General features: G+C 46.5%; 3 non-coding genes across 3 annotated transcripts; 1 reads left to right on the forward strand and 2 right to left on the reverse strand.

Moving 5' to 3' along the window:
• Positions 1–725: 725 nt before the first annotated feature.
• On the reverse strand, positions 726–808 carry trnas-uga (transfer RNA serine (anticodon UGA)). The gene has a single exon. It is a non-coding gene; the product is annotated as a tRNA-Ser (tRNA).
• A 1,113-nt stretch (positions 809–1,921) lies between these two features.
• Positions 1,922–1,995, forward strand: trnat-agu (transfer RNA threonine (anticodon AGU)). The gene has a single exon. It is a non-coding gene; the product is annotated as a tRNA-Thr (tRNA).
• Positions 1,996–12,756: 10,761 nt separating this feature from the next.
• trnat-cgu (transfer RNA threonine (anticodon CGU)) lies at positions 12,757–12,828 on the reverse strand. The gene has a single exon. It is a non-coding gene; the product is annotated as a tRNA-Thr (tRNA).
• Positions 12,829–19,974: the final 7,146 nt, after the last annotated feature.

Consider the following 19,974-nt stretch of genomic DNA (forward strand, 5'->3'; position numbering starts at 1 on the left):
GCCCCAATCTGAGTTGGTGCTTTGAAACCAGTCGATACATTTCGACCTGCGGGACCTCCCGACAGTCAAGCTCTGCGAAAGCAGAGCCGGCCTTCGGAACCAATGCAGCCCGATTCAGAAAATTCCTTGGGAAATGAAGCTTCAAACTTTTCAAACAAATCGTTTTATTGACATAATAATACAAGTTTTACAGAGAGAGACTTGTACAACCTCAGTGGTGCAACTCAAAACTCAGAATGTTCAATTCTTCTGCTTCGGGAGAGGGAGAGATGAATTATGAGTTGGTGTCCTCCTTGTTTTTTTCTGGTCAGTCTTCCAGATTTCCACTCCGTTTGTCTGTCTCCTGGCCTGTCTCCTGGAATGTGTTCTGCTTTTCACTTTAGAATGGCTGCTCTTGTAACATTGCTGCTGACAGAAACATGCCTTACAGTGACTTTCCATTCTCTCTCTCCCATGGTTACACAGACTGATGCTACCGGGCAGCAGCGAGTGTATGGGAAGGTACCTCAGAGACTGTCGAGGCCTCCTTATCTGGAGCTTCCAGACAATCTGCAGATAACTTTTGGAATTCGGTCAGCAAACCTTGTTGAAGAAAGTGATCCAGTTCCCTCGACAATCCTTTAGTTTCCTTAAAACCGGCATTGAAAATTGCAAAATCCTCCCAGAGGGAGCAGATTGAAGAAAATAATTTATTTGAAGTAATTAATTATCATAATGAGATAGCCCGCTGCGAGCAGGGCTCAAACCTGCGCGGGGAAAACCTCATTGGATTTCAAATCCAACGCCTTAACCACTCGGCCATCGCAGCCGCGGAAATGTCGGCTCCAAGATACTAAATTCTCAAATCGCTGACCCTGTTTATTGTTGGCGATGACGGTTTCGTGATATTTAATTTGCTGCAAATTCAGCAAGTCCAGAAGAATCGCAGCGATCATTACAATAAAAGAAAACTTCCGATATTTTACGGTATGTAAGATGTTGAGAACAGTATGGAATATTCTGCAGGGTAATGAAAATAAACAGCAGAAACATTGTGTTCTGCTCCCACATGACTCAGATCAGTCACAGCCTCTGCTCCCTGCCCGCCGCCTGCAGAAACCTTGTCTCCAGATTACAAACTGATTCTTGGTCGGAGATAAATATTCAGGGTGTGAGCCTAAACACAGCGGGTGGGAGCAAACAATAAAGCAGTTATTTTAGACCAGAGACAGCGATAAATGTCCTATATTGCTCACATGCATCAATTTGTGAATCTAACATTAAATGGGTTGATATGCAGTGGGGGGATTTTAAGTAGATTCGGGGTCAATAGTTTCCAAGTTGATCTTTCCTGTGTCTCTCTTGCCTCTCTGCCCCCTTCCTCCCACAGGCTGCCGGTTTATAAACCTTGTTTTAAATCTGCTGCTTGCTGGGCCAGTGCATTCCACAGTCTCACAACCCTTTCGACAAATACCCTTTCAGTGCTTGACTTCTCTGCTTATTAGTTATGAATCACCTTGAGGTGCAATGGTGGCGTTTGTGACGTCAGATTAAAAGGCAGGCTATTGGAAACACGTTGGAGTCACAGTTTCTTTTGCCCAGAATTGAAACTGAAACTTTTAAGATGGAATATTGTATTTGCTGCATCACAGTAAACAATATCGTGTTATAACTGTTGGCTTATTTGTTCCCCAGTGTCAGAGGAAGAGTTGTCTGATCCCCCCATTTATTTCATATAAAACACAAACATAGGGTAATCATTCAGAATCACCTCACAGATTGACACTGAGATAAATTAAGCGGGAGATACAGAGAGCAATGGGACATATGGCGGAATAGACAAGAGAGCTGGAGAAATAAGAAACGGCCTGAGAGTCCAGAAGACTGCGACCGGAAGCTGATAGACATCAGTGAGTGGGGGCGAGAAATTGCGCCAGCATTGGGTCCCGTGGCTTAGCTGGTCAAAGCGTCTGTCTAGTAAACAGGAGATCCTGGGTTCGATTCCCAGCGGGGCCTATTTTTATAGAATCTCCAGGGGTGAGTTTCTTCTCGTGTGAAAAGGCTACAATTCTTTTAAAAGTAACTGTGCCTGCACCAGTTCCCATTCTGGATGAAGGCTCCAGTGGCTGCGAGGCCTGCGTTGAATTTCACCACCACCTTCTCAAGGCCAACGAGGGATGAGCAATAAGTGCTGGCCTTGTCAGCGATGCTCACATTCCTGGAGGGAATAAAAAGAATAGCATTGCCACGCACGATACCGCTTAATAAAGGGATTGTTGATGAAGAGTATGACTCACTAGATGCTGCTTGACCCAATCAATGCTTCCTCTATCATATATTTTTATTTTGAACTTTGCAGCGAGCATCTCTTTGGTAAAACCCGAAAATAAACATAATTGTGGCAGTGGTGGGATTTGAATCCACTCCCCTGAATAGACTGAAAATTAAATCCAGCGCCTTGGAACGCTCAGCCAGGCTAGCACGTCATTGCTATCTCACTTCTGATGCTGGGGACTGACAACTGAAACCTGACTTTCCTGTTGCTTTTGCTTTGGGTCCAGGGATTTGCATTGAGAAAGAAGGAAAGAAAAGATCTCTCTGTGCTGTGTTTACGGGGTGCGGTGGTTGAGAGGTTAAGGAGGTGGACCGTTAATCGACTCCGCTCTACACGCAGGGTTTCGAAATCTAGCGTTGTTGCATTTCAGTCCAGATTTTTTTTCATTACTTCAACACATCCAAGGCTCCTGCATCTGAGTGCCATCTTTGCCCAATCCGCAGTGGGGAGTTTTGTTTTGCTGCCTCGCTCTATTTTCTCAAATCAGCAAGGACCTCATTCCCGCCCAAACTGTTCCTTGCACGGAGGTGTTGAAATTGTAAGTTATGACCCACGTGAAGTATCAGTCACAGTGGGCAGTGATGTCCTGGTAAAATGAATATTTCTTCACAGATGCTGCCTGAGCTGCTGAATATTTCCAGCTTTTTCTGTTTTTAATTTTGTGCTTTCACTGTAGCAGTTTACCTGACAGCACAAAACTTGCCTCAAGGGCGGAGCTCCAAGCAAAACGTTTCGGTGGTCTTCTCACACACAAAGTCCACTTAACTTTCCTACACACACTGTGAAGTCAGCCGGTTCCGCCCATATTGGCCTGAGCCACGGCATTCAAAACAATCTTTGCACCTGGTATCAGGGAGTCTAAAAGTTTCTCAGAGGGGATTGCGAGAGCAAAGGTCAGCTCAGAGGATGTGAGGGAATTGAAGGGTTCCTGAGATAGTATCAAGGGGGTATGAGGGCTTTGAGTGGATACCAGAGAGAGTAGTGGACTCTGTGGCGGTATCAGGGAGGTTAGAGACTCTCAGGATGTATCAGAGCGCGTAAGGGACGCTTCGGATGTTTCAAAGAGTGTAAGAGACACTGAGGATCTATCAGCGAGGGTGAGCAATGCTATGGAGATATCAGAGTGGGTAATGAACACTCAGGTTGTATCAGAAAGATTGAGGGATACTTGGGAGGTAGCAGAGAGATTATGTGACGCGGAAGCGGTGTCAGAGAGGCTGGTGGAACAAGAGTTGTTTTTTTATAATTATCACATTTCTAAATGTCAACATAGTTACTAAAAACAAATGTTGAATCCGACTGGAACAGATAGTCTACCGTACCCCACGTGGGGCAATGAGAAAGTAGAATCGTGCCGGACTGGACTTTTTCAGACCTCAGAAATACATTTATAACTGACACAGATCACCCACCAATACATTAATAACTAGCTGAAGTGCCCGGCGGTGCCGAGGCTTTTTCGAGGGAATGTTGTTGTTGGAAGAGAGAGAGAGAGCGACTGGGGGGAAGAGAGGGAGTGACTGGGGGGAAGAGAGAGAGAGACTGCGGGAAGAGAGAGAGCGACTGGGGGGAAGCATTGCCACGCACGATACCGCTTAATAAAGGGATTGTTGATGAAGAGTATGACTCACTAGATGCTGCTTGACCCAATCAATGCTTCCTATATCATATATTTTTATTTTGAACTTTGCAGCGAGCATTTCTTTGGTAAAACCCGAAAATAAACATAATTGTGGCAGTGGTGGGATTTGAATCCACTCCCCTGAAAAGACTGAAAATTGAATCCAGCGCCTTGGAACGCTCAGCCAGGCTAGCACGTCATTGCTATCTCACTTCTGATGCTGGGGACTGACAACTGAAACCTGACTTTCCTGTTGCTTTTGCTTTGGGTCCAGGGATTTGCATTGAGAAAGAAGGAAAGAAAAGATCTCTCTGTGCTGTGTTTACGGGGTGCGGTGGTTGAGAGGTTAAGGAGGTGGACCGTTAATCGACTCCGCTCTACACGCAGGGTTTCGAAATCTAGCGTTGTTGCATTTCAGACTAGATTTTTTTTCATTACTTCAACACATCCAAGGCTCCTGCATCTGAGTGCCATCTTTGCCCAATCCGCAGTGGGGAGTTTTGTTTTGCTGCCTCGCTCTATTTTCTCAAATCAGCAAGGACCTCATTCCCGCCCAAACTGTTCCTTGCACGGAGGTGTTGAAATTGTAAGTTATGACCCACGTGAAGTATCAGTCACAGTGGGCAGTGATGTCCTGGTAAAATGAATATTTCTTCACAGATGCTGCCTGAGCTGCTGAATATTTCCAGCTTTTTCTGTTTTTAATTTTGTGCTTTCACTGTAGCAGTTTACCTGACAGCACAAAACTTGCCTCAAGGGCGGAGCTCCAAGCAAAACGTTTCGGTGGTCTTCTCACACACAAAGTCCACTTAACTTTCCTACACACACTGTGAAGTCAGCCGGTTCCGCCCATATTGGCCTGAGCCACGGCATTCAAAACAATCTTTGCACCTGGTATCAGGGAGTCTAAAAGTTTCTCAGAGGGGATTGCGAGAGCAATGGTCAGCTCAGAGGATGTGAGGGAATTGAAGGGTTCCTGAGATAGTATCAAGGGGGTATGAGGGCTTTGAGTGGATACCAGAGAGAGTAGTGGACTCTGTGGCGGTATCAGGGAGGTTAGAGACTCTCAGGATGTATCAGAGCGCGTAAGGGACGCTTCGGATGTTTCAAAGAGTGTAAGAGACACTGAGGATCTATCAGCGAGGGTGAGCAATGCTATGGAGATATCAGAGTGGGTAATGAACACTCAGGTTGTATCAGAAAGATTGAGGGACACTTGGGAGGTAGCAGAGAGATTATGTGACGCGGAAGCGGTGTCAGAGAGGCTGGTGGAACAAGAGTTGTTTTTTTATAATTATCACATTTCTAAATGTCAACATAGTTACTAAAAACAAATGTTGAATCCGACTGGAACAGATAGTCTACCGTACCCCACGTGGGGCAATGAGAAAGTAGAATCGTGCCGGACTGGACATTTTCAGACATTAGAAATACATTTATAACTGACACAGATCACCCACCAATACATTAATAACTAGCTGAAGTGCCCGGCGGTGCCGAGGCTTTTTCGAGGGAATGTTGTTGTTGGAAGAGAGAGAGAGAGCGACTGGGGGGAAGAGAGAGAGTGACTGGGGGGAAGAGAGAGAGCGACTGCGGGAAGAGAGTGAGCGACTGGGGGGAAGAGGGAGAGCGACTGGGGGGAAGAGAGAGAACGACTGGGGGGAAGAGGGGGGAAAAGAGAGGGGGGAACGGGAGGGGGGAAGGGAGGGGGGAAGGGGAAGGGGGAAGGGGAGGGGGGGAAGGGGAGGGGGGAAGGGGAGGGAAGGGGGGAAGGGGGGAAGGGGGGGAAGTGGAGGGGGGAAGGGGGGAAGGGGAGTGGGGAAGGGGGGAAGGGGAGGGGGAAGGGGGGGAAGGGGGGGAAGGGGAAGGGGGGGAAGGGGGGAAGGGGAAGGGGGGAAGTGGAGGGGGGAAGGGGAGGGCAAGGGGGGGAAGGGGAAGGGCGGGAAGGGGAAGGGGGGAGGGGGAGGGGGGAGGGGGAGGGGGAAGGGGAGGGGGAAGGGTGGAAGGGGAGGGGGAGGGGGGAGGGGGAGGGAGGGAGAGGGAGGGGAGAGGGACGGGGGAGAGGGAGGGGAAGGGGAGGATAAGGGGGAGAATCCCCGAGCCTCCTGATCCCCGAGGCTCGCCCCCCCCGAACTCCCGAGCCCCCTGATCCCTGCCCCCCCGAGGCTCACCCTGGCACCCCCCACCAACCCCACCACCGATCTCCGGAACCCGATCTTCCGAACACCGGCCCCCCGCCCTCCGGAGCCCCGCCCTCCCGAGCTGGCTTCAAGACCGCCGATTGCGGCTGTGAGAGACGGCTGGCGGACCCGGTTGCCGGGGTAACCCTTCCCGCTCACCAAGCCCCGGCCGAGATCCGCACTCCCGAGAGCCCCGCCGACCCCCCGCCCAAGCCGAGCGGGGAACAGAGAGACGCCACGTCTCAGCTGCTCCTGCTGTGCGCGCACCCTGACCCTCGTGGCTGACGCCGTTGTCCCGGGTAACGTGACACCGGGGGGCGCGGGGGGGGGGGGGTGCTGGTGAGGAGCTTAGCAGAAACCGTGGGACAATTACCTAGCTCGGGCCTGGCTGGGCAAGAAAGGCCCAGGCTTTCAGGCCTAACAAAAACGGGGAAAGGTAGGAAAAAGAATCTTCAGGTTAGAGAAAATACTTACAAATGAGTCTAGTTTTTTTTTAAACAATTCAATAAAAACAATTTTATTTTGCTGGAAATGTATATTTGAAAAGAAAGAAGCAGAAAGCAGGAAAAAGAATGGAAGCAAGATGGCGGCTACTCACCTCAGTTCAGAACGATAAGGCCCGCCCACACACGCACCGATTGGTCGACCGTCAGGTCACCAAACCTCGAGGTCACTCTGTCGCTAATGAGCGGATAATGGGATGCTAATGAGCGGAATGTTGAATATTTTTTGGATACCGCGGGCGCGATTTTTGCCCGGCTGAAACGTAAATACGCTTAAGACCGTTTTGGAAGAGGTAAGCTTTCTTTTGACGTAACGCACGCGTAGGTATGCTCTATAACTTTCGAGCGCATACCAGACAGACGCACACGTGAGGACAGACAGAAGGACAGACAGACAGAAGGACAGACAGACAGAAGGACAGACAGATCAACCGCTTTATATATATATATAGATAATACAGACACATCTAAGTATATCAGCAAACTACAGAGACGCAAAATCACTTACATTCAGCACAACAGCAACTCACAAATACATCTTTACCTAACATGGACACATCCGATTATATTTACAAGGACCACAGGTAATTGATTGCTAAGAAAGACATTAATTGATGTCTTTAAAGGCTTGATATCAATATCGTGGTTTGCAGTGACCTTCTTCCAGAACCGTTGGAGATTGTTGTGGACTGATTTCGGTCCTGTCCGATAACTTCTTGCGTGGATTACTGCAAATTTGAGCATAATGGATTGATTCCACGGGCCCTTTTCTGTTTACTCCCAACACAATACATACTTACAACCAATAAAACAAATCTGCCGTGGATGGAAGTCGGCTTCGTTTTCTGGAAGCAATAATCAAAAGGGCCGAAAAATGACCTCTCGCAAAATCGTGCTATATAAACAAAGGATTAAACGTCAGAAGTGGAATGCGAGCCCACACCTCCAGGAGCAACCCCGATCTAAACACCTGAGACCGACTGGCCATCCTGACTTACTGTTCCAATCCTACTCACGTCCCCTCCCTCATCTCTTTTTCTGGAACATTGATGACTGTATCGGTGCTGTTTCCTGCTCTCGCCCTGAACTAGAAAATTTCCTTCACTTTGTTTCCAATTTCCACCGTCCATCACCTTCACATGGTCCATCTCTGACTCTTCCCTTCCCTTCCTCGACTTCTAAGTCAACATCTCTGTGGATAGGTTATTGACAAACATTCACTATAAGCCCACTTCCTCCCACAGCTACCTGGACTACACTCCCTCACACCCTGCTTCCTGTAAGGACTCTCTTCCATTCTCCCAGTTTCTCCATCTGCGCCACATCTACTCTGACGATTCCCCCTTCCATACTAGTTCCTCTGACATGTCTTCATTTTTCCTCAACTGAGGATTCCCCTCTACTGTGGTTGACATGGCCCTTAGCCATGCCCGTTCTATCTCCCGAACTTCTGCCCCTCACCTCTGCCCCTCCCTCCTGCAACCACCATAGGGTTCCCCTACGCTTTCACCCCAACAGCCTCCACATTCAACGGATCACCCTCCACCATTTCTGCCACCTCCAGCGTGATCCCACCACCAAACAAATCTTCCCCTCACCTCCCCTTTCACCATTCTGAAGGGACCGCTCCCTCCACGATACCCTGGTCCACTCCCCTATCACCCCAATCACCTCTTCCCCTTCACCCGTCACCTTCCCGTGCAAGCGCAGGAGATGCAACGCATGCCCTTATACCACCTGCTTCCCACTGTCAGGGGCCCCAAACATCACTTCCAGGTGTAACAGCGATTTACTTGTACTTCTTGCAATTTACTATAGTGTACTCGATGCTCACGATGGGGTCTTCTGTACACTGGGGAGACCAAACGCAGATTGGGTGGCCTTTTGCAGAACACCTCCATTCAGTCCGTAAGGGTGACCCGGAGCTTCGGTCGCCTGTCACTGTCATTTTCCGCTGCACTCCCGCTCAGACCTCACCGTCCTAGGCCTCTTACATTGTTCCACTGAAATTCAAAGTAAGCTCGAAGAACAGCACTTCGTCTTTTGATTAGGCACTTTACAGACTTCTGGACTCCACATAGAGTTCAACAATTTCAGACCATAACATCGGCACCTAGCATGTATATTTTTTTCCACACTTCTTTTTTGTTTATTTGTGTTTTATTTTCTTCGCTCCCCACATGGCAGCTGCCTTTCCTTCTGTCAGGGCAATTTACACTTCATCTAGAGCCATCTTTTGTTTCTTAAGCTGCCCCATTACCAGTTCCTTTTGCCTTGAATATCGGTTAATGTCTCCTTACCCTCTACTGCCTCCTATCCTATCACAGACCATCCTTGTTGTTCTTTCATTCCCTCCCCCTTTCCCAGCACCTACACTTGCTTTAAAATCTGTTCTTTCTCCTGCTTTTTTCCAGTTCTGACGAAACGTTAACTCTGGTTCTCTCTTCACAGATGCTGGCTGACCTGCTGAGTATTTCCAGCATTTCTGTTTTTTTCCTGTAACATTATCCAGTGATTTCCTCACTGAGGCAAGTAAAACGTTTCATTTCATTCGGTCCTCGCCAACTGTTGCTGGAAGGCCGATTGACCTGGATTCAATCTCCACGGATTTTATGTCGCTGTGCTCGGTGTATGAGGAGGCTTCGCCAGGCCATATTGTATCTTGCTTCCCAAGGATGGACAGCAATGCGCTGCCTTCGCTGCAGTAGGGTCCCCCAGGGGTGGGTATTAGCACCATCACTTTTCCTGTTATATATAAATGACCTGGACTTGGGTATCGGGAGCAAATTTCAAAGTTTGCTGATGGGTTGGCAACATTTTAAATATTCAGCAGGACAGCATTCGGCATTCGGGATCCTTGATATTATAAACAGGGAAATAGAGAACAAAAGCAAGGAATCTATGCTCAAACTTCATAAAACATCATTTAGGCATAAGGTTGAGTAGTGTGGCAAATTCTGGGCACCACAGTGAGGAAGGATGTAAAGGCCTCAGAGAGTCTGCAGTAGAGATTTACTAGAATGGCACAAGGGATGAAAGACTTCTGTTATGTTTAGAGATGAGGAAACATTAATACGCAGCGACATTTAAGATCTGTAATGCACTGCCTGAAAGGGTAGTGGAAGCAGATTCAATCGTAACTTTGAAAATGTAATTGGATAACTACTTGAAAAATATACTGGGCTATGGTGAAATTGCAGGGGAGTGGGATTAATTGTTTCGCTCTTTCAAAGAGCCGGCACAGGCACGATGGGCCGAATGCCCACTTCTGTGCTGTAATATTCTACCATTCTATAATATCGACCTCCACAACGTCACCTATAGGCGAGAGATGCAAAGTTGTGCACAACTCTGCTTCAGTGGTATCGTGTTCACCAGAGATGGGCTGTAATGCGCTGACTGAGGCCACATTCGAGGCTTCTTGCCAGCAGCGGGTGATTGAAGAGAGCTGCTTTTCGCGGCCTCACTCATTCGGGGTTCTGGAAAACGGCAACAAAACGATGGATTTGATGGCATGTCTGAAATGCAGCTTCGGACAGTTGTATTTAACCGAGGCAGCCCTGCAGGATCTTATAATGATCTCTCAAATATCAACTGAAACCAGTCAGGATGTAAGTATCATTTTGCTTTTCCAAAATAAACGGTGTGACTTTCATTGTGGAAACCTGGATAGAGTCTGGTCTGGCTCACTGCGGAAATATGCATGTCACAGCTAACCAGCTCTCTTGCAACCAGTACAGCCTCCCATTGGCCTTTCGGAGACTTGTCTGCTAAGATGAAATCTGATTTCCGTGAAGCCAATCTCAGGCTTTTACATATTTTTGATGTGCCTGCTTCCGATCGCAGGGTTAATGGTGGGAATGTCAGCTCTGCCCAGCTGGCAATGTTTGTAGCACATTTCCTTTCAGTCAAAACACACGTTGAAATCTGAAACTGTGAGCCAATAATGTAAAGATTACCCGATCGTTCGTAGAACCATTAATTTTTGAGCTCACGGCCGACCGTGTTAACTGATTGTCCCACAGAGGCAAAACCCTTTCCATATTGAAACAATGATTCACCGAGCTACAGCATCAGGTTACAGCAACCAATAAGGATCGAACATATATTACGAATTACGTTCGGTCTGCTGCAGATAAGCGGAGCATTGGGGACTGTATTTTGTACATTCCGAATACCAACGCCCTTTCACGCCAGCCCAAAGTTCGGTTCACATTCTGAGCCCTCTTTCACAGTTCGATGACTTCCATCGTATGTCCAAGTTTGCTGACGGCACCAGGTTAGGCAGCACAGTAAGTAGTGTAGATGGAAGCAGAAATTTGCAAGGGAACATTTATACTTTAAGTGAATGGGCAAAGCTGTGGCTGACGGGGTTAAATGTGGGGAACTGTGAGATCATCCACTTTCGAACTAAGAAAGGTGGATTAAAGTAATTTCAAAATGGCAAATAGTTAGGAACTGTGGAGGAGCAGAGAGATTTAATAGTCCACGTAGAGTAATTACTTCAAACTACCGGACACGTACAAAAAAATGCTAGGTTCATGGAATATTAGCCTTAATCTCAAGATGGCGGGAATACAAAGGGGCGGAGGTGCTGCTGGAGGACTACAGGAAAGATAGGGAAATGGTGCAGGGGGAGGAGTAGCCTTAGTGATTCAGGATGAAATCAATTCAATGTTAAGGAGGATATAACGAGAGGTAAACAGACAGTGGAGAATTTATGGTTAGAATTAAGAAATAGGAAACGATTTAAGACTGAGCGATTAAGACAGTGGGATTTGTGTATAGGCTCCCTGGTCGCTGGTCTGAAGTGCTAGATTGTATAAATGCAGCAATTAGACAAGCGCGTCATAAAGGCAGTGTTGTATTAATGGGGGATATTAACTTTCACAGAGATTGGGGTAAGCAGACTAGCACTTATCAGAAAGGTTTTTTAAGTGTGTCCGGGATCGTTTTCTACAACGATATGTCCTCGAACCAAGAAGGGGGCATGCCATATTAGATTTAGTAATGAGTAACAAGCCAGATTTATTCATCAGATTTAGCGTACGTGAAACTGTATTTAATAGTGATCATAACATGTTCGAGTTCACCGCAATGTTTGAGAGGGAGAAATGCAAAGCAGATACAAAGATTCTACGTTTTGGCAAGGCCGTCTTCAGCAAGACAGAGCCTGGCCACAATAAACTGGGCAAATCTGTTCACAAGTAAAACGACAGAAGTGGGAGGTGTTCTGAAATAATTTAAGATGAAATTGAATCAGTTTAAACATCTGAGGGGCAAGAACTTTACTGGCCAAAAAATAGGCATGGGCGGCTAGAGGTAAGAGACCGCATTAAAATAAAAGGAGAAGCAAACACAAATGCAAAACATTGCAGCGAGCCTGGTGAATGGGAAAGTTACAAAGAACAGCAAAGGGTCACAAAGCAGATAGTAAGAGCTACAAAGGGGGAGTATGAAGAGAAAGAGACTGGTGAAATGGGCAGACACATGGCAGATAAAGTTAACGTAGAGAAGTGCAAAGTAATATATTTTGGTCGGAAGAATGAGGAGAGGCAATGTCAACTAAATGGTAGAACTTTAATGGGGCCGATTATTTCGTTTAATCGGCTCCCTCTGCAGACCACTGGCCCCGAAACCACTCAGAATGCTCTCCCCTGCAATTAATTAACCAGCTCTAAATGGTACAATTTGAAAGAGGGTGCACGAACTGGAACACATGGGGTGTGCGCACACACATCATTGAAGGTGGCAGGATAAGTTGAGAAAGCTGTGTAAACGGATTTGAGATCCTGTCTTTTATTAATAGCTGAATAGAGTATAAAAGCAAGGAAATTATGCTAAACATTTATAAAGCACTGGTGAGGCCTCACCTGGAGTATTGCGTTCAATTCTGGGCACCACACTTTACGAAAGAAGGCAAGGCCTTGGAGGGATTGCAGAATCGATTTATTGGAATGGTACCAGGGATGCGGGACCTCATTTATGCAAAGAGACTGGAGAAGCAGGGATTTTTCTCTTTAGAGCAAAGAATGTCAAGAGGAGAGTTGAAAGAAATGTTCAAAGTTATGAATGTATTTGATAGAAATAAAAAGGAGAAACATTAAAAATGTCAAATTAAATGCGATAAAAGTCCTGAGGCGTAGATGGGGGTCGAACCCATGCTCTTCGGTTTACGAAACCGACGCCTTACCACTTGGCCACTACGCCGTATGTCAGAGTTTAACTTGAGCTTCATTAGTACCGAACCCCGAATCATTTCAATGAGGTTGAAACAGAACAGGCACTTGTACACAGAAATAAACTGAGATAGTGGAGCAGGCAAATAACAGCCTCATTTACATGAATCCTTCAATAAAACCTTTCAGATAATTAGAGAATCATACATCACAGAAGGAGGCCATTTGCCCCGTCGTGCTCTTGAAAGAGCAATCCAATTATTCCCAGCTCTTTCCCCATACCCCTGCAAAATTTTCCAATTCAAGTATTTATCCAATTCCCTTTTGAAAGTTACTATTGAATCTGCTTCCAGCACCATTTCAGGCAGAGCATTACAGATTATAATAACTCGCAATGTAAAAAAATGTTTCCTCATCTGCCCTCTGGTGCTCTTTCCAATTACATTCAGTTTGAGTCCTCTGTTGTCCTCTGGGTGTTGCCAGGACTGGAGAATGTTGGCGTTGAGGAAAGATTGGACAGACTGGAGTTGTTTTCTTTGGAACAGGGGAGGCGGAGGGGAGACTTAATTGAGGTGTATAAAATTATGAGGGGCCGAGCTAGAGTGGATAGGAAGCACCTATTTCAGTTAGCAGAGAGGTCAATAACAAGGAGCCATAGATTTAAAGTAATTGGTAGAATGATTAGAGGGGTGTTCAGGAGAACTTTTATCACCCAAAGGGTGGTGGAGGTCTGGAACGCACTACCTGAAATGGTGGTAGAGGCAGAAACCCTCATCATATTTGAAAAGTACTTGGATATGCACTTGTTGTGCCGTAAACTGCAAGGCTACGGACCAATAGCTGGAAAGTGGGATTAGGCTGGATAGGTCTTTCGTCCAGAGCCGATGGCCCTCCTTCTGTGCCGCAAATTTCTAGGGTTCTATGATTCTAACAGGTAGTGAGTTCTCCTAGGTGTCCTGGGCATATCTGTGTCCGAGAGCCAACATCACCAGTGGGATCTTGCTGTGTAGAAATTGGCACCCGTGTTTTCATACATTACAAGCAGTGACCACGCTTCAAAAAGTACTTCATTTTCTGTAAAGCAATTTTTTAAAAAACATTCGCCATTCATGTGATGTGGGTGTCGCTGGCAATACTAACATTTATTGACCATCCCCAATTGCCCTTGAGAAGGTGGTGATGAGTGCCTTTTTGAACCACTGCAGTCCGTGAGGTGAAGATACCCAGAGTGCTGTTAGGGAAGGAGTTCCCGGATTTTGACCCAGCGACAATGAAGAAACGACAATATATTTCCAAGTCAGGATGGTGCATGCCTTGGAGGGGAACTTGCAGGCAGTGGTGTTCCCATGCACTAACTGCTCGTGTCCTTCTAGGAGGTACAGGCATCGGTTTTGGGAGGTGCTGTGGAAGAAGCTTTGGCACTTGTGTAGCGCGATTGTTACTTTCTACGTATCAACTCAAGCCTGAATGTTGTCCAGTTCTTGCTGCATGCAGGCCAGGATTGCTTCATTATCTGATGGGATGAGAATGGAATTGAACACTGTGCAATCATCGCTGAACATCCCCACTTCTGACCTTATGATAGAGGGAAGGTCTTTGATGAAGCAGGTGAAGATTAACTCCTGCAGTGATGTCCCGGTGCTGATATGATTGGCCTCCAACAACCACAAGCATATCCCTTTATGTTAGGCATGTTTCCAGCAGAGGAGTTTCCCCCTACTCCACGCCCCCCGAAAGATTCCATTGACTTCAATTTTACTCGGGCTCCTTGATGCAACATTCGGCCTAATGCTATTTTGATGCTAAGAGCAATCACTCTCACCTCGCCTTTGGCCATGTTAGGATCAAGGGTGTAATGAGGTCTGGATCCTAGTGGTCCTGTCGGGACTCAGACTGAGCATTCGTGAGCAATCCGGACGTCCCATGATCGTGAAAGCTGCTATAGGAGAGCGAGTTTTCTTTTTCACTATTTAAAAACTACTAACAATTGCGTGATGTTTATTTGTAGTAACAGATGGTCATCGGGCTGAAACCTTAACTCCAGCTTCCTCTCCCCACAGACCCTGCCAGGTTGTCCCAGCAAGGCCCATTCATAAATGCTGATATTAAATAAATTGTTCCTTCTATCGTCATTAATGACTTAGAAAACACAATATAGAGCCATATATCCAAGTTTGCCGATGATGCAAAGGTTGGTGCTACGGTAAGTCGTGTAGCCAGCAGCATATAATTACAAAGATATATTGATAGCTTAAGTGAATGGGCGAAACCGTGCCTGATGGATTTCAACGCAGGTAATTATGTCGTCATTCATTTTAGACCAAAAATGTAGATCGGAGTATTGATTACATGGTGCACAGATCGGAACAGTGGAGTTCCGAAGTTATTTCGGGTTCATGCACACAGACCACTAAAAGGTAGCAGTAAGGTACAGAAATAATCAAGAAATCGCACAGCATATAAGGCTTTATAACGAGAGGCTAGAATATAAAGGAGAGGAAGTTATTCTACAGCTAACAGATACTTGGTTCTATGTACAGTTCTGGGCACCGGCCGTTAGAAAGTATAGATTGACAATGGAGGGGTTGCAGTGCACATTCACCAAAACGTTACCAGCGCTCCAAGGGTTAAAATATGAGGAGAGATTACATAAACTGGGCTTCTACTTCCTGGAATTTAGAAGGTTGTGGCATTTGATTGAGGTTTTTAAGATTTTGAAACGAATTGATCAGGGAGATAGAGAGAAACCTTTTTTTCGCCATTGGTGGCCGAGTCTATGACAAGGGGACAAATTGTAAAATCAGAGGCAGGCCATTCGGGAAAGAAGTTAGGAAGCATTTCTTCACGTAAAGGTTGGCAGCAGTGTGGAACTCTCTCCCACAAAATAGCAGTATATGCCAGCTCAACTAATAATGTTAACCTGAGATCGGTACGTCTTTGCTAGACATGCGTTGAAATGATGTGTTGCCAAAGCAGATGGATGGAGTTAAGACACAGCTCAGACAGGAATTCAGTGAATGGCGAAAAGGCTCAAGGGGCTGAATGGCCTCCTCCTGTTCCTATGTTCAGAACACCAATTGTCAATGAAGAAACGCTGTCTTGAAGGGTGAATTATAAATATGGCACCATCCCTTGCAGAGATCAAATGACTTTTAATCCATTTCATACCAAAATTGGCTGGATGTTTTATTTTCAACCCCCGTTGCCTGAGCATCTACCAGAAGTGGGGTTCGAGCACACGCAAACACACTCCTATTAGAATTTAATCTAACGCCTTAAAAACTCGGCCATCCTGGTGATAGAATCCGTGCCGCGCAGTGCTTGAAAATTCGACAAATACCTTGCAGACTCTAAATTTAGTTTTCAGCGCCGAGCAAACTACACGTCAGCATAATCTAAAAATGTGAGAGGATAAAGACATTTTCTAAAGCTACGGACGGTGAAAAGCTGAACTGCAAAAGCACAGCAGCTGGGCAAGTGATGCATTGAACTGATCGTGCGTAACTAAACAAGAACTCCCTCGGCTTTTAGCCCATAGACCATGTAACCCTCCCGTTCAACACCGAACGCCTATGAAGGAATAATGTTAAAATGCACGTGAAACACTCAGGATCAGCAAGCTGTAAACTGAACCAGCGCTTAAAGGGTTAACACGTGAGGTGCAGAGTAAAATGATGTGGGGGGGCGATGGAGAGAGTGACGGAGAGAAGGTAATAGTTGGACGGATAAACAGTGACCCAATTAGAAAAGCTTACAGAAAGTGACTGAGGCTGAGTGAGACATACAGAGAGACTGACACCAGGAAATAAATACAGCAACAGAGAGAAATAGAGCGAATCATAGAGCGAGAAAAAGAGAAACATCACATTAAAGGTGAGAAAGTCGCTGCCGGCACGGGCGTGAATTGGAGACGTGACCTGCGGTTTACCGGTGAAAACACAAGGTCACTGAGGTAGAGGATTGTCGCATCATAGAACCATAGAATGGCGCACTTTCCCCACAGCCCTGCACATTGTTCGTCATCAAGTATTTATCCAATTCCCTCCTGACTATTGCATCAGCGATCGGATCTGCTTCCACCAACAGTTCAGACAATGCATTCCGGACCATAACTACCCTCTGAGTAATAAAAAAAACTCATCGCCTCAGTAATAAAACAATCTAATCTCACCTCGCGTTCTTTTGCCAATTAAATTAATAATTTAAACCTGAGATCGATAGTTTTCTTTTAGGCAAGGGTACGAATGGATTAGACGTTCAAAGCAGGTGGGTGATGTTAAGATCCAGGTCAGCCATGATCTCACTGAATGGTGGAATATGCTCGAAGAGATGAGTGGCCCACTCCTTTTCCTATTTTCTGTCAATCGGCGGAGCACCTGCTGTAAATGTAGCAACGCTGCCTGGAAATGTGAAATATAAATATTGAAATTTCCTTTCCAATGATTACAATACTTCGATGAGTTATCACAATCGATAACATCCAACATTGGGGGGCTCAGAATTCACACGTAATGACGCACATTCAATCTTTACTCAGATCCCTTAACCACTCGGCCATCCTGGTGATATAAACAGCGACGCGCAGTTGTACACAATTCAACAAATTCCTTTCACGTCAAAATACAAATCCATTGATAATGCCAGTGATTTGAAAGCTGCTGTGGGAAAAATTACATCACTTACATTCTTGTTTCCTGTTCCTCACCGTCTCCCTTTCACTGTGGGCGTCCAATCCCGCTACACCTCCATCCCCCACCAGGACGGCTGGATGACCCTCCGCTGCTTCCTTGAACGGAGGCCATCACAGTCACCATCCACTACCAACCTCCACCGCCTGGCTGAACTTGTATTGAACTTACATTGAACTACTTCTCCTTTGAATCTACTCACTTCAACCAAAGAAGCCCAGCTGCTCCCAAAGCTAACTTGACGCCACGTCCTCCCACCTTGCTTCCTGTAAGGACTCTATTCCTTTTTCTAAGTTCCTCCCTCTCCATCGCATCTCTTCTGACGATGCCAACATACAGTTGGACCAGTAATTCCGGTCCCAACGCGTGAGTACGGACGGGGTACTCACGTGTGGGCCCGTTGGAAGTGCCGGATTTCAGCATGCACAGCGCATGAGCAGGAAACCAGCATTTCCTCCAAGGGGTTCAGAGGTCCTGCGCGCACGCGTTGAACTTCCTTCTTTTTGACAGGTTTGCCCGTGTGCAAGGGCCTGAACTTTTTAGACATATAAAAAGGAGGCGTAAGGACTTGATTCTTTAAGGTAAGTGGTCTATTATTTAGAATTATAACATTTTTTCCACAGCTTTATTGTTCGTAAGGACTTTACAGTAAGGTAAGTTTATTTTTAGACCCGATTTCTTAAAAAATTATTTTTTTCAAAAATTTGATTAATTGTTTAAAATGGTTTTTTAAAGTTATTTATAGTTTATATAATTATTGGGAAGCTTTTTTAAATTTTATTTAAAGTTAAACTAGTCTTTTGGGCGCTCTACTTTTCATGAGTTTGACAGATCTTACTATAAACTCATGAATGAAGTTTCCCCTCCCCTGATTGGCTGCATAGTGCTCACCTGATCCCAGCCGGCACATCGCACTAACAACGCCGCTGGATCAGGCAAGCACAGCGCGCTGACATCTGAACCGGGCCAGTGACAGGAATTGCAAACAGGCCCAGGCTTCAGATGTCGGCGCGCCGGGTGAGTGCACATCGGGGGCTTGCACGCGCGGCAAGCCCCCGAACCTAATTTCTGGGCCAACCACCTGGATCTGTGTAAGGGCAGTCTGTGTCAGGGTAGCATCTGTCTAGTTCTGCATATTATATCTGGATCTGAGTAAGCGCTGTCTGTGTCAGGGTCGGAGCTGTCAGGGTCGGTACGTTATATCTGGATCTGTGTAAGGGCAGTCTGTGTCAGGGTAGGAATTGTTTGGCTCTGTATGTTATATCTGAGTCAGTGTAGGTTCTTTCCAGGTTTGTGTAGGAGCAACCAGGGTTTATGAAGAAGCTAACGAAAGGCAATCAACCTGCAACATTAACTGTTTCTCTCTCCACAGATGCTGCCAGACCTGCTCAGTATATCCAGCATTTACTGTTTTTATTTCAGATTTCCAGCATCAGCAGCATTTTGCTTTGGCTTCTATGATGCAGATGTCTGGGTCTGTGTAGGAATATCTGGGTCTGTGCAGGATCTGTCTGGATTTGTGTATGAGTGCCTGGGTCTTTGTAGGAGCTGTCTGTGTCTGTGTAGGAAGGTCTGGGTCTGAGCAGGAGCTGTCTGGGTCTGTGTAGGAATGTCTGTGTAGGAGCTGTCTAGTTTTGAATAGGAATGTCTGGGTCTGTGTATGTGCTGTCTGGTTCTGCGTAGGAATGCCTGGGTCCGTGAAGGCACATTCTGTGCCTTTCTTGGAACTGTCCATGCCCGTGTAGGAAGTTCCCATGTCAGTGTAGTGGCTCATGCATAGGTGCTGGCTGAGTCATTGTAGGAATTGTCTGGGTCTATGTAGGAGCGAATGGGTCGGAGCAGGAGCTCTTGGGTCAGCACATGTGTTCCATGGATCAGGGTTGGAGCTATCTGGTTTTCTGTAGGATAGTCTGTGCCTGTGACGGTGCTCCCTGTGTCAGGGTAGGAGCACCCTGTGTCTGTGTAGGACAGTCTGTGCCTGTGATGGTGCTCCCTGGTTCGGGGTAGGAGCTCCCTGGGTCTGTGTAGGACAGTCGGTGCCTATGGTGACGCTCCCTGTGTCAGTATAGGAGCTCCCTGGGTCTGTGTAGTTAAGTCTGTGTCTGTGATGGTGGTACCTGTGTCAGGGCAGGAGCTGACTGGGTCTGTGTATGAAAGTCTGTGCTTGTGATGGTGCTCCCTGTGTCAGGGTCGGAGCTACCTAGGTCTGTGTAGGAAAGCCTGTGCGTGTGGTGGTGCTCCCTGTGTTAGGGTAGGAGCTGACTGGCTCCGTCTATAAAGTCTGTGCCTGTGATGGTGCTCCCACTGTCAGGGTAGGTACCTTGTAGGTCTAAATATGCTTACGGGTCTGAACCGAAGTTTTCTGGGACTAAATAGGAACTGCTTTGATCTTTATAGACAAAAACATCTGTCTGATGGGGCTGAGATTTCGTCAAAAGGTCACAGCGTCTCCGTCCTCACCTGTGCTTTGTAAAGCAGTTTTATTTACG

The sequence above is a fragment of the Somniosus microcephalus genome, unplaced genomic scaffold (genome assembly GCF_052327205.1).
Source record: "Somniosus microcephalus isolate GS21.2 unplaced genomic scaffold, FLI_Smic_1.0 unresolved_chr1, whole genome shotgun sequence".
Taxonomy (NCBI): Eukaryota; Metazoa; Chordata; class Chondrichthyes; order Squaliformes; family Somniosidae; genus Somniosus; species Somniosus microcephalus.